Here is a 15,176-nt window from a genome sequence, read left to right on the forward strand (position 1 = left end):
AAACAATCCCTGTGTTTAACCTCAGATCACACCGAGAAACTTGCAGTGGAATCATACTTGGTTCCAATGCAAGGAAACTTGTGACAATGCACTTACCTCTAACTGATTGATGTCAACCTCTGAATTTTTCAATCTGGATAAGTGATCCGCAACTTGGTTCTCCATCCCCTTGCGATCAATTATTTCTATATCGAATTCCTGTAGGAGGAGAATCCATCTAATCAACCTCGGCTTCGCGTCCTTCTTTGTCATCAAATATTTTATCGATGAGTGGTCAGTGTGGATGAGTACTTTTGTTCCTAGCAAATATGCTCTGAATTTTTCCAATGCAAAAATTACCCTAAGCAGCTTTTTTTCTGTGGTGGTGTAGTTAGTTTGAGCACGATTCAAAGTCTTACTCACATATGCGATGGGGTGTAATATTGTTTTTCTCTTTTGTGCTAGCACTGCCCCTATCGCATACCCACTCGCATCGCACATTAATTCAAAGGGAAGTGTCCAATCTGGTGCAATCAACACGGGCACGGTCGTCAATGCGTTCTTTAAAATCCTGAATGAGTTGAGGCAATTGTCATCAAAGTCAATTTTCTATTGGCCTCCATCAACGCACTTAGCGATCATGCTATTTTTGAAAAGTCCTTGACAAAACATCTGTAAAATCCGGCATGCCCCAAGAAACTTCTTACAACCTTTACACTTGTTGGAGGTGGGAGTTTTTCAATTGCTTCAATTTTTTCCTTGTCTACATCCAACCAATCCCTAGATACCTTATGCCCCAGCATAGTGCCCTCCTTCACCATAAAATGGAATTTCTCCCAGTTAAGTACGAGGTTCGTCTCCTCACATCTTTTCAATATCTTCTCCAAGTCGGCAAGACAGACTTCGTATGTGTGCCCATATATAGAGAATTCTTCTATGAATATTTCTACAGAGTCTTCGAGATATTCTAAAAAGATGGCCATCATTCACCTTTGGAAAGTGCTCGACGCATTGTAGAGGTCGAACAGCATGCGGCTAAAAACGAAAGTTCCATACGGGTAGGTGAATGTGGTCTTGTCTTGATCTTCAGAAGCAATCATGATCTGATTATAACTGTTATACCCATCCAAAAAGCAGTAGAAGTCATTTCCCACTAGACAATCCAGCATTTGGTCAATGGTAAAAAGAAATGATCTTTCTTCGTTGTCGCATTCAGCTTGCAGTAGTCCATGCAAATACGCCATCTGGTGATGGTCCTTTGCGGTATCAGCTCGTTATTTGCATTGGGGACTACCGTTATCCCACCTTTTTTCGGCACGCACTGCACAAGGCTGACCCACGTGCTATGTACTATCAGATAGATGATGGCCGCATCTAACCAATTATCTCCTTTTTACAACCTCTTTCATCATAGGGTTATGTCTACGCTGATGTTCGATCGATCCTTTGTGGTTTTCTTCGAGACAAATTCTATGCATACAGTATGCAGGGCTAATTCCTCGAATATCTGTGAGCGTCCAGCTAATTGCTCGTACATATTTTCTCAGAATGCTCAGCAACGCATTCTCTTGGTCTTTATTAAGTTTAGAGGAAATGATTATTGGTAACTTTTCATTCTGCCCCCAAAACCCATACTTTAGGTGGTAGGGCAGGGTCTTCAACTCTATTATTGGTGGATGTTTTAAGGATGGTTGCATTGTTTTTCTTTCTTCATTTACTGCCGACTCTTCTTCTTGGCTTGCGATCATCTTATCTTCCTTGTTTGTTTTTTCTATGATTGCCTTGCATGCAACAATGGATGCGATCACATTCTCATCTTCGTTTTCGTCTTCAAACTTCTCTTCTTCATTCAAACTTTGTTCGTCATCAGATTCATTCAGGTCTTCTTCGTCAGGATACTTCATGGCATGGATAATATCAAATGTGAGCTTCTGTCCATTCACGCTCAATCTGGGCACAACCAGTTGATAAAAATGGTCGCCCCAAGATGATGGGCACATCCTTGTCAGCTTCGTAGTCCAAGATGATGAAGTCGACTGGTAATATAAATTTTTCGATTGTGACCAGCACGTCCTTCACCTTCCCCTCTGGATGCACCAGAGATCTATCAGCTAATTGGAGAGTCATTGTCGTGGGCGCAAGTTGCCTACATTCAGCTGCTTAAAAATTGACAGAGGCATCAAGTTAATGTTGGCTCCTAGATCATACAACACTTACCTGATGTACAATCCTCCAATGGAGCAAGGTATAGTAAAACTCCCAGGATCGTGCATCTTCTGTGGGATTATAGATTTCGAGCTCTGCGTCAATGCCACCATGGCAAACTTACCAGTTCCTCTCTTCTTGGTCACCATATCCTTTAGAAACTTCACATATGTGGGCATCTCCTCAATCGCTTAAGTGAACGGAATATTAATATGCAATTATTTTAACATAGTCATGAAGCGTTGGTATTGTACCTCATCATTCTTCTTCTTTCTGTCTCTCCATGGGAAACGTGGCAACTATACCCTCACGGTTCCCTATTCTTTTGGCTCTGAGGTGGACGCAATCTCTGGCTCTATCACTTCTTTTTTTCTTTCTTCTTCTCGAGTCACTGCAATCTCAGGTTCCAGCGCAATTGGAGCAATCCGGCTAGGCTTCTTCTTCTCCCCTACCACAGTCTTTCCAATCCACAATGTCACGACTTGACATTTCTCTTTACCCCTACCCCCTAGGTTGCGTGGGAGTTTCGTTGAACTCGGTAGGGCCCCTTGTGGTCTGTTTTTGAGCTCGCTTGCAATCTGGCCCTTCTGTAGTTCCAGGTTGAGGATAGATGTCGCCTGGTTTCGAAGCACATTTTCGTTCTTCTCGATATATTGCTTCAACAAACTCTCCAAGGAGGAAGATTGTGGCATCTGCGAGCTGCTGGCTTGATTACTCGTCAAACCGTTATTTTATGGGAAAAATCTGGGTGGCCCTTCTTTTTGCACCACTGATTGGAAATTTTGCTGCTGATTTTTCCATGCAAATTGGGGTGGTTTCTCCACAAGGGTTGTACGTATTAGAGAATAGATTATTCTTCACAAAATAAATAGACTGTGGGTTTTGCGGGCATTCCTCTATTATGTGTCCTTCATCGCAAGTTGCACACCTTGTGGCAGTTTGATTGATTGCATTCACTTGCTCACTATGCGGTGTTGGGCTGTTGATTACGATTCCCTATATCAAGTTCATCATCGCGGTCATCTGATTCTGAAGTGATGCGATAGCACCATTGTTTGTGTCATTATCCTTTATTTTCAATCTTCGATCGCTCTCTCTCCAGTCCACATGACTTTTAGAGATGTGATCAAGATTGTTCTTGGCCTCGTCATACATTTTGTCTAGCAGACCTCCAGCGGCTACTGCATTGACAGCGGTTTGTGAAGCAGGGTTTAATTTGTGATAAAAGATCTCCATTTGCAAGCAGCTTGGTAATCTATTGTGTGGATAGTCCCTTACCAGCCTCTTAAAACTCACCCAAGCATCGTTGAGCGATTCATCCATGTCCTATTCAAAATTGGTTATTAATTTTCTTCTCTTGGCATTCTCAGTTGGTGGGAAATATTTCTTCATAAACTTCTCTACGACTTGTTCCCAAGAAGTAATCTCCCCCGGTTCGAGAGTGTATGCCCATTTCGTGCCTGATCACACAAAGAAAATGGAAACAAAGTTAGTCGAACTTCTTCAATAGAGATATTCGGGAACAAAAAAAGTGTTGCAGATTTCTATGAAGCTCCGGAGGTGGGCGTGCGGGTCCTTGCCACGCCTTCCTCCAAATTGCCCAGCGGTCTGGATCATCAACAACATCACCGATTTCATTTCGAATCGGGATCCATCAAGAATAGGCCTCATGATTCTTAGGGAGAAATTGTAGAGGTTTGGCGATGCATAGTCACATCTGGGCCTATTATGATTGTTTGCTAGTAGGATTGGATTCTCCATGACAATGTTTTCGTTTGGTGCTCCATTTCAAGGCTGCTCCGCTATGTCATCTTTATCTGGTTGTTGTTGTTGGCAGCTATCTCTCAATCTTTGTCGGAACATCCTCTTAATCTTCGGGTCGTAATTCGCCAGATATTGAGAGCTGCAAAGAAATTAGAAAAATTACCTTTAGCACTTTGAATTGCCGAAGTCCCCGCCAACAGTGCCAAAAGCTTGATGCGTTATTGTATGCGGTGATTTTATGAAATGAATTACGGTGATGGGAATGTGTTATGCAACAAGTTTTCTCAGTAGAATCCAAGTATAAATCCTACTAAGTTTATTGGCAAGTCCAAGGTCGAACTCAGGGACTAAGGAAAACGGTATGCGATCATAATTTTTAACAAGTCTTTGCGGTAACCAATAAATCAAGAGTTTTTTTTGGGTTATTGTTTGCGGTAATAAAAAAGTATGCAGTGGAGTTAAGACAATAGTTGATAATATGGAAGATGCGATGAATTTGTGGGGAACGGGTTGAGAAGGGGTTCAGCTAACACTTCCTAGGATGCATTCATGTTATGCGATCATGCAACACACATACAATAGCAAATCATCTCTCAAAGCAAGTGCTATGGCTTATAGTTCTAGAACACATGCGATATATGCGATAAGTCTATAGGACCTACACATAAGCCTCTATTCTTTTTTATGTGATGATAAATGACAGACACACAAACAAGGCGGCCACATAATATCATAAGCTATATCTAGGGTGCATGCGATGCATGTTGGCAAATAGAGCTTATCTCTAAGTCCCTATCTCTTGCTTATGCAGATTTAATTTTGCTCTCTCGAGTCTAGATGCTAACCTAGCTCTCTCAAGTCTTAGGTTCGTTCTTTAGTCTCTCTCTCGAGTAGCTCTAAAGGGGTGTTGGGGCAACATACGACAAGATAACTGCATGCAATGAAGATCCTAGGTCATGTTAGCTTAGTTTTGCTTAACCCATTCGATAGATTTAGCTACTCATGCATGCTTTTAAGAGAGTGAACAGATGTAGATAAGCAAGTTCCATTTTATAGATATAGAGTTGAAATACAAAATAAGAATGTGAAATGAGAATAAAGAGCCTGGTAGCAATCTCTTGCTTCCCAAGGCTTTTTACATTGTTCTTCTTTACTCTGTTAAAAAGATAGTCTCGCTCTCGCAAGAGTCGGCCCTCTCTCTACTTTTCCATGCCTCTGGGTTCTCTTTCGAGCTTACTAGAGCGATATTCTGGTGTCTCTTCCCTTCTCTCGCTTTGCCTTTTTGTAAAAGAAAAACTAAGAGCAAGGCTAATTCTATCTAAGGGAAAATTATCTAATTGTCCGAACTCCTTCACTGAAGCTTGCCTTTAGTATTATAGAACTTTAGGGTGAAAGGTTGCTTCTCTCTTATGATTGCACTGATGGGATGGCATTAATTCTCTGTCTGATGTGCCGAATATTTGTCACTGAAAAGTTACGTGTACTTGCTACAGTAGTTCGTTAGCGACTTGTCAACTTAATTCAGAATCGACCATCATCAACTTTCTATCCCATCGTGATTTATTATGCTTTTCACCCAGATGCGCCCACCAAGTTGCGTCGGCTCTATGCGGCAATCCTTCTTGAGTAGATAATTATGAGTACAAATCACTGCAAAGCCTTGCGGTAACACTGCGTTTGACTGTTGATTTCTTGTGATCGCATTTTTCGCCTTGCGTCAACGCATATTCTACACAAAAATACATAAGTTAACTGTTTTCATGCGATGGATGCTTGCGACTGCAATATTATGAACTTAATGCTTTTTGAATGCAATTATATATATTTTATCAATGCAAACATTCATTGTTTAATAACTTAGTGTAACGCATAAAATTTATTTATCTTTTTATGTCATACAACGCATGGATGATTATAATGCAAGATACAACTTGTAAGTGCTTAATGCGATGATGCAATGATATGCGATACTACTTCTAGATGTATGCGTTATTAACGAAATGCTTGTAGTATAATATGCGTTGTCACAAGTTTCCTTGTGTTGAAACCAAGTATAATTCCACCGCAAGTTTCTCGGAGTGATTTGAGGTCGAACACAAGGATTGTTTTAGGTTAATTGTGTTACGTTCATGATATATGTGACCAGGGCTTTTCAATTTAACAAAAGCGAGGTTTGTATATGCGATAAAGTAAAACATGCGGTAATGTAAAATGTGCGTTGAAGTAAAATATGTGGTAAAGTAGAGTTGTGCAATAAAATAAAGTGTGATAAAAGTAAACCTAAGCTATGATGATACAAGATAGAGGTTACATGATACATGATACAGAGTTTGAGACTGACTGTGAAGATTATTCAAAGAATCGTGTTATGCGGTGGCAAGGCTTTAAGTACGAAGCAGAAAGAGAAAAGACAATTAGTACAAACATCGCAAGTTCATTAATTACGTTAACGATACAACTACGGTTCCGCTTTCCCTTGGCATACACCTCTCGATGATCAACAGTGTTCCTACATCTCTGTGGTGAAGCAGGGATGAATGTAAAGAATGCAAGGTTGCTTCCATCTCTGGAAGTACTTCTCGCTTTAGTTAACGTATTCTTTTAACCTTCTCTTGACAGATCAGAATGGCATCTTCACTTCTACTCTCACAGGTGAAGATGCCATCTAGCATGCTTTAACTAAACATATTTATTTCTTTAGCATGAACTAATTTACTTATTTAATTCATTCTAATTACCAAGGGATTAAGAAAACATCGTGGAGAAAGCGATTAATGGAGGAACGGAAGTAGACAAAAATATGAAGATGAAAATGATCATGACATTTAATTATAGAATCAAGTGTCTGGTACATGGTGTGAATGATTTAGACTAAGAAGATGAGATACAATTGATGATAGAGATAGAAACAAATACAGAAGAGTGCCAACATCTTGACACAGATCTGGATGGAGAAATCGTTTGTCGGCGTATGGAGTGAATGGAAGGTTGAGCGTCCCTCTCAGGCTTGCTCAACCGGTAGAGTTGATCTAGGTACAGAGCTTCACGGTGGGGATTTGGAATGATTCGCCCTGAGACTCACCTCTCGACCTTGCCTCTTTTCTTCTCGGATCTTCTCCGATCAGCACTCAGATCAGCCTCTCTCTCAATATACAAATATCAAAATAGCCTCGTATCAAGTATATCTTTCAGTGAATTCTCTGAAGGTATTTATAAATGAATGCTGTAACTCTCTGTCGTGTGGTCCCCACTTTATTGTTATGGAAATTCCAAAAATGGTGGAATAAAAATTCCTTCTGTTATGCAATCAATTCGTCAAAAATGCACAACGATTAGTTGTACATGTGTCAAAATCCTCATCAATTGCATTGCTCATTTGCATCTTCGATCGTTCGTTCGCATGCAGTGTTATTTTTTATTACCACATGCGGTTGAAGTAGTGTTGATCGCAAAGCTCTTAATTGATTGTCGCATGCACCGTCATTGCGTTGATCGTCTATTCATTCCTGAATGATCGGCACAATGCGACGTAGATGCTTTCATCTTTTTGTCTTGAGCCATGAACGCATACAGTGACTTGATTTCCTACAAAATAGACTTGAAATATTCTTTTCTACCATCGCAATGGTGTCAGTGGGTGTATTGACGACAATTTATAATTCTTGTATTTCTTAGCTAATTTCCATATAGTTGAGCAACTTTCCTCTCTTTTGGCTACAATATCTAAATAAAGCAGTATAAATAACTTGCATTTCTGCCCGTTATCAGTACTCTCAACTCTTCGAGTAAGACGTATCTGACCTGTCTGAAACAACCTTTTGTCTACAATGTCAGTTTTAATCAATAACTCTTTATTGAAATATGCATGATTTTATGGAAACAAATAATACATGGTGATCTCGAACAATATTCCAACACTTAACGGTTCGATATTAACACTTATATCGATCTTTTTGGATTTCTGAACTATGTAAACAACTTTTACATATCATAAACAACTTTTATGAGTTCTCCATATCTCATATGGATTTTAAGAAGTACCTTAAAATTGAATTGGTGTTCAAAAAAATAATTAAGGCAACTAGGTGTAGAAAGTTTTCACTGGATTTCATACCCTATCAAATAGCCCTAAAAATCTCAAACTTTCTATACTTATTACCTTGATCCAATCAAAGTATTTCGGTTTTATTTTACCTAACAAGTTTTATACACTGAAATTTTCAAGTGTTGTAAACTTATCACTTAGGTTAAATAACTACTTGCCTTTATTGATTTCTAGCCATTTTAAATACTTAAATATTTACAAATGGCTTTTAACTAGGTTGGTTCTAACAGAAGTTGCTTTGCAGTAGAACAAACATAACTTTTGCTAATGAACTTTTCATTTACAACAAAAAAATTTATACAATTTGTTCTTTATAATAAGACAAAATAACTTTTATTACAATAATAAAAGATCATCTTCTAACAGCAACTACAACATCTCCCACTTGTTAACTGAAGTACAACAAGCAATCCTCAAGAACTAATTTCACTGTTTGCTTTCTCTGCTCTTTTCTCTGCAACGTATTGAGGGCAGTTTCTCTTCCAGTGCCCTTCTTCATTGCAGTGGAAACATTTTCCTTTATCTGCAACATTAGCCTTGCCTCTTTTACTAGCAGGTTTCTTCTTTCCTTTCCCCTTGTTCTTCTTGACTAAAATAAGCAATATCAGGCTTTTTGGAGGACGTTCCTCTCTTTTCAGTGGTAGTAACATTTACTTTCAGTTCCAGACCTTTTACTCTCATCATAATCTGGTAAGCCTGTAGCTCATTTAGAAGAGTAGTCAAGTTATATTCTATTTTATTCATGAGCGCATTCGTACTGAACTGCAGAAACCTTTTTGGAAGAGATTCTAGAATAAAACTAACTTGACTCTTCTTGTAAATGACAACCCCATTTACTTCTGCTACGTTGAAATGGACCATCATGTTCAGGACATGTTCTCTAACAAAGGCCCCTTCTTTCATATGGCAGTTGTAAACGTATTTAATAGCATCATGCCTTAAGGAGAAGTACGGTTGTCTAAACATCCCACGGAGAGTTTCCATAATCTCTTGGGCAGTACCTATACTCTCGTGTTTCTTCGCCAAGATATTAGATATGCTGGCAAGAATATAGGAACGAGCTTTGTCATTAGCCCTGATCCATTTGTCGTATGCATCTCAAACATTTTGGTTTGCATTTGAGCTAGGAATGGGGGGACATTCCTCCGTTAAAATGAACCATAGATCATCTATCGCCAGTATATTATTGAGGTTTGACTTCTACGTTGCATAATTATCCCCAATAAGTTTATCAGATGCCAACAATTATACTAATAGACTCGTCATTTTGAAAAATATAAACAAATTTTATTAGTGATTTGCTTTTTAAAACCAATCAAGTTTTAGAAAAATAATAATGTACCCTAGATTATTTTCGCAATGATACTACAATAAGGCATTATTGACTAAATACAATCCCAAGAATAACTCATATTCTTATCATCATTTAGCTACCGTTTTTTGTCAGAAATTACTAACACTTTAGTAATTCTGTAAGTGTAACCCTCTGTTTTCAGACCTCAGAAGTCAGCCCTAACGATGCTCCCGAATTGGAAAGTCAAAGTGGAAAATGACTTTAGAAATCCTATCCATTTTCGAAGTTTAAGTTGTTTAAAATCCGATGTTAAAACCATCTGAGGGGATAGCCATCGTTAAATAACTAACGAGACCGACTTAAAGATGATAAGCAGGAACAATATAGGAATCTCATGGTCCAAACAAACAGAAGAGACTGCAGGATACGTTGACCATATCCTTCACCCACTTACTATGAACTACGTCCCCCATTCACTTTGATCTTGACCTCATGACAAACACTTTCCGAATGGAGGCCACTCCCAGGGTGACACGAAGTATTACACGGATCACACAATGGAAATTTTCTAGGGACGTGAGAATTGAAATCAATATATCGTATATTTGATTTTCCATTGAACAACTTCCCTCTTTAACCTTGATATCGATTCACGCAAACACTTTCTGAATGGAGGTCACTCCCAGGGTGACATGAAGTGCTGCATGAACATCACGGTGTGAACATCTTCCGATGTGAAAATGAAAATAAAAAAAATCACATTTGATTTTAGGGTGAACAATTTCCCTCATTCACCAAAATCTCGATTCATGTAAATACATTCCGAATGGAGGTCACTTCCAGGGTGACATGAAGTGAAACATGAATTTGGATCGTGAACTCTTAAGGACGTAAGAGCTAAAATTAATCATATCATATTTGTTTATTAATCTCCCACTAAAGCATTCTAACATATTATATACGTTATTTTTATTTTCACCGAAGTGTTCTAATAGCATATCATATATGTTAGTAAACTCCCACTGAAGTGTTCTAACTTTAAACTAGGTATACATTTTCTTAGACTTGTTCTGGCTAATTAAGCAACCTAAGTCTAGGTTTTTATCCAAGTATAATGTTTATATTTGGATTTAACCTACGATGTCTAGGTGATAAAAAAGTTTTAAAACCCCACACCACTCACATATTGCTCATAAAACAGGTTAACAACACTCAATTATTCGGCTATAATCCCCAAGTAGGAGGTGTTCTGTAGACCGTCAATTTAAATACCCCCAGCCTTAGATAGGATTATATATCGGTTGAGTTTGCAACCCAAGTTTTACAAGTTGTCGACCTATTTTAACTATTAAAACCGGTGATTAATCTACGTGAGCATGCAACTATTCTTTATTATGGATTTTAAATGTCTAACCCAATTTTATAACAACTTACAAAATTTTAGACATGTTAAACGTCCACAATATACATCAAAGACCTTCAATATTTAATATAACACTTATATTAAATAACAGAAACCCTAAACATGCATACTATACATTATAACATTTTTTAACATACTTTCAATGCATGTAACATGCTTCCTATGGTTGGATTTTAAATCTACTTGACATATTTTATGCACATATAAGATTTATTTAATTATAGCATACATCAAATGTATAAATAATTAAACACATACTGATATGGTTTTAGTTTTGACATTTTCAAGCAAACAAAGGCCTAATTATTACAAAATTCAGCAAGATGTGGCTCCAAAACGCTTCTGCACCGTTCGAACCACCACAAATTAGACTCGAACTACTTGAACCGGACTTGAATTGCTTGAATTGGACCAAACAAAAACCATTTGAGGCCAAACTGGATAGGACCTGAGGCAAACTGGTCGAACCCGCCACTCTCGCTCGTTGCTTGGTTCAGATCTTGCTTCTCGCTCGTGGATTGGTTCAAATCTCGCTGCTCGCTCAGTTCAATCTCACTGCTCGCTAGCTCTCAGTCAGAAATATGAGCAACGTTGCAACGTAGCCTGGACAGAAGCTCAACATCAGAATTCTGCAACTCGAACTTCTTCACTTCCTTCTTCAATTACATCTTAATTTCAAATCTAATGACTCCAAATAAATTACAAACTCTTGAGTACACACATAAGCTCATACATCAAGAGCTAATTACAAATTTAACATAATAATCAAAGAGAATTTTAATGCCAAAACTTAAAAAACCATATCAGTGCACTATTTTCATATATCTCGTAAAAAAACACCCACCAAGCCAAAATTAAACCAAATTGAATGCTTAGATGATGGTCTGATACCAATTGTTAGAGTAAGAAAAAATGCAACTAGCATTCTAATTTATTAATTTTGGCTTAGATTAAGCATGCTCATAAACTAATAAGAGGGTTTCATGACATATCTTTGAAGAAACACTTAAAACTTGAATTCCCACTGCAATTCCTCTTCAATTCAGCTTGTGAACCACCGCAAGGCCTTTCCTACTATCCTCTTGGTGCCTTGGATTGAGTTATGGGACTCCAAATTAGCTTAGATTAAGGGAAAATGGAGAAGAAGATCACTGATTTTTGATAATGGGCAGAAATGCACGCTATTACAGCGCAAACATGTAAAACAATGAAGGATTGCGACAGTAAAAATATATAAAATCGTGTCCAAAAGCATTAAGTTTAGAACATTGCGATCGCATGCGTCCATCGCATTAAAGCAGCTAACTTATGTATTTCGTGCAAGAAAATGCATTGGCGCAAGGCGGAATTGCAATCCAAGGAATTCAGCATCCAAGCGCATTAAGAGATTGCGACTGCAAGGCTATGCGATCGTTTGCGTTCGCGAAGATCTGCTCAAGAAGGTGGTCGTATAGAGCCAACGCATCAAGGTGAAAGCTTAATAAATCACGATGGGATAGAAAGCTGATAACGGTCGAATCCGAATTTAGTTGACAAGCCATTAACGACACACTGTAGAAAGTACACTCAACTTTTCAGTGACAATTATTTGGTGCATTAGACAGAGAATTAATGATATCCCATCTATGCAATCATTTGGGAGAAAAAGCTCTTCACCCTGAAGCTCTTTAAATACCGAAGGCCACCTTCGTTAAAGGGTTCAGTTCAGTTCAGTTCGGTTCGGTTCTATTCCAACTGAGCCATATAGAGAGTTCAACATATAGAAGATAGTTAGCCTTTGTTCATAGTTTTATTATACTTAGAAGGCGGAGGTGAGAGAAGGGAGAAGACGCCGGAAGATCATCCTGGTCAGCTCGAGAGAGTGCTAAGGAGCGTGAAAAATAGAGAGAGGGTCAATTCTTATGAAAGCAAGATTATTCTTTGAGCAGAGTAGAGAAAAATGGTGTAAAAGCCTTGGGAAGCAAGAAATTGCTACCAGGCAATCTATCTTTATTTCCTATTGTCATTCTATATTTTGATTTCATTTATAGAATTGAACCTGCATTTCTACATCTATTCACTCTCTGTACATTACGCATGTGTAACTAAACTTTCGAATCGGTTGAGAAGTACTTAGCTAGCATGACCTAAGATCTTCATTGTATGTGATTATCTTGTCTTATGTTGCGTCCATCACCCCTTTAGAGCTACTCAAGAGAGATTTTAAAGAAAGAACCTAAGACTTGAGAGAGCTAGGTTAGAATCTAGACTTGAGAAAGCAAGATTAGATCTGCATAAGCAATAGATAGAGACTTAGAGATAAGCTATGTTTGCCAACATGCATCGCATGCACCTTAGAAATAGGTTATGGTAGTTTGCGGTCGCCTTGTTTATGTGTGTGTTATTCATCATCGCATAGACAAGAATAGAGGCTTAGACATAAGTCCTATAGACATCATCGCATACATCGCATGCGTTCCAAAACTAGAGCTATAGCATTTGCATTGAGAGATGACTTGTTGTTGTATGTATGTAGCATGATCGCATAACATGAATGCAATCTTAGGAAGTGTTAGCTAAATCCCTTTTCAACCCGTTTCCCCACATACTCATTGTACTTCCGTTGTTATCGACTCTTTTCTCAATTCCGCCGCATAGAATTTATACATTAAACAAACATAACAACCAACACATTGTTTTATTTGTCATCGCAAAGTTATTAGAAATCATCGTTGCATACTGTTTTCATAGTCCCTGTGTTCGACCCTGGGCTTACCAGCCAACTTAGTAGGGTTTATACTTGAATCTTGCTAAGAAAACTTGCATGCACAACACACACACTATCCTCACAATTTACACCATTATTTCATCGCATTAACCATGCATCAAGTTTTTGGCGCCGTTGTTTGGGACTATGGCAATACAGATTGTGCTAACGGTAACTTTTTTATTTTCATGCAGACTCTCCGTCTCTGTGCACTACTTCTTCTTAGTTAAGGGAAGAAGCGGGCGTCGTATGACCGAAGGACAAAATCCTGAGCTCATTTACGACCTAGAGATTGAGAGAAATTTCCGAAGAAAAAGAAGAAACAGCCGCAACGTCAACAAGAGAAAGATCCCAACATGGTGGAGCAACCAGAAGATAGAGCACCAAATGCAAATAATACCATGGCGAATCCCATCCTATTAGTGAACGACCGCAATAGGCCCATCCGGGACTATGTGTCGCCTAACCTTTATGATTTCTCACCAGGAATTATGAGGCCAGCCTTAGACAGATCGAGATTCGAGATGAAATCGGTGATGTTGTAAATGATCCAAACTACCAGACAATTTAGCGGTAGGCGTGGCGAGGATCTGCATGCCCACCTATGGAGTTTTATTGAGATCTGCAATATGTTTGTGTTCTCAAACATCTCCCTGAAGAGGTTCGATTAATACTATTCCCATTTTCGTTATATGACCAGGCACGGAAATGGGTTTATTCTCTCGAACAAGAGAAGATTACATCATGGGAACAAGTAGTGGAGAAGTTCATGAAGAAGTACTTCCCCCTCGACAGAAAACGACAGAAGGAGGAAGTTGATCACTAATTTCGAACAGTATATTGACGAATCGCTCAGTGATGCTTGGGCGAGGTTTAAAAGGTTGGTAAGAGATTGCCCGCATAACAGCTTACCAGATTGTTTACAAATGGAAATTTTCTACCACGGATTGAACCCTGCATAGCAGACGGCTGCCAATGTGGCAGCAGCTGGAGGTCTGCTTGACAAAACTTACGACGAGGCTAAGAATATACTTGATCGCATTTCAACAATCATGAAGACTGGAGAGAAAGCGATCAAAGATTGAGAATTAAGGACAATGACATAAAAAACGGGGCCATCATATCCCTTCAAAACCAAATGACTACTATGATGAATTTGATGCAAGGAATCGCAATCAGCAGCCCAGGAACGCAAAGGGGGCAAGTCAACGCAATCGACCAAGCGAGCGCAAGTTGTTCTACTTGTGGTGAAGGCTATCCAATGGAAGAGTATTCAAGGTCTGAGGAACCCTCAGTCTGTCTATTTTGTGAAGAATAATCCGTTTTCCAATACGTACAACCCTAGGTGGAGAAACCACCCTAACTTCGTGTGAAAAAAATCATCAACAAAATTTTCAACCAATGGTGCAAAAAGAAGGGCCACCAGGATTTTTCCTATGAACAAATGGTCAAACGCAAAATCAAGCTAGCAGTTCACAGGCACCGCAATCTTCATCTTTGGAGAGCTTACTGAAGCAATATATTGAAAAGAATGAAACAATGCTTCAAAACCAAGCAACGTCTATCCGCAATCTTGAAATTCAGATAGGACAGATTGCGAGCGAGCTCAAAAGTAGACCGCAAGGAGTGTTGCCGAGCTCAACTGAGCTCCCTCTCAACT

At 38.8% G+C, this 15,176-nt stretch overlaps 1 non-coding gene across 1 annotated transcript; it reads right to left on the reverse strand.

Annotated features, from left to right (window-relative positions):
* Window positions 1-14,319: 14,319 nt before the first annotated feature.
* On the reverse strand, window positions 14,320-14,426 carry LOC120070424. Its single transcript, XR_005479917.1, has one exon. It is a non-coding gene; the product is annotated as a small nucleolar RNA R71 (small nucleolar RNA).
* Window positions 14,427-15,176: the final 750 nt, after the last annotated feature.

This window comes from Benincasa hispida, chromosome 1, assembly GCF_009727055.1.
Source record: "Benincasa hispida cultivar B227 chromosome 1, ASM972705v1, whole genome shotgun sequence".
NCBI lineage: Eukaryota > Viridiplantae > Streptophyta > Magnoliopsida > Cucurbitales > Cucurbitaceae > Benincasa > Benincasa hispida.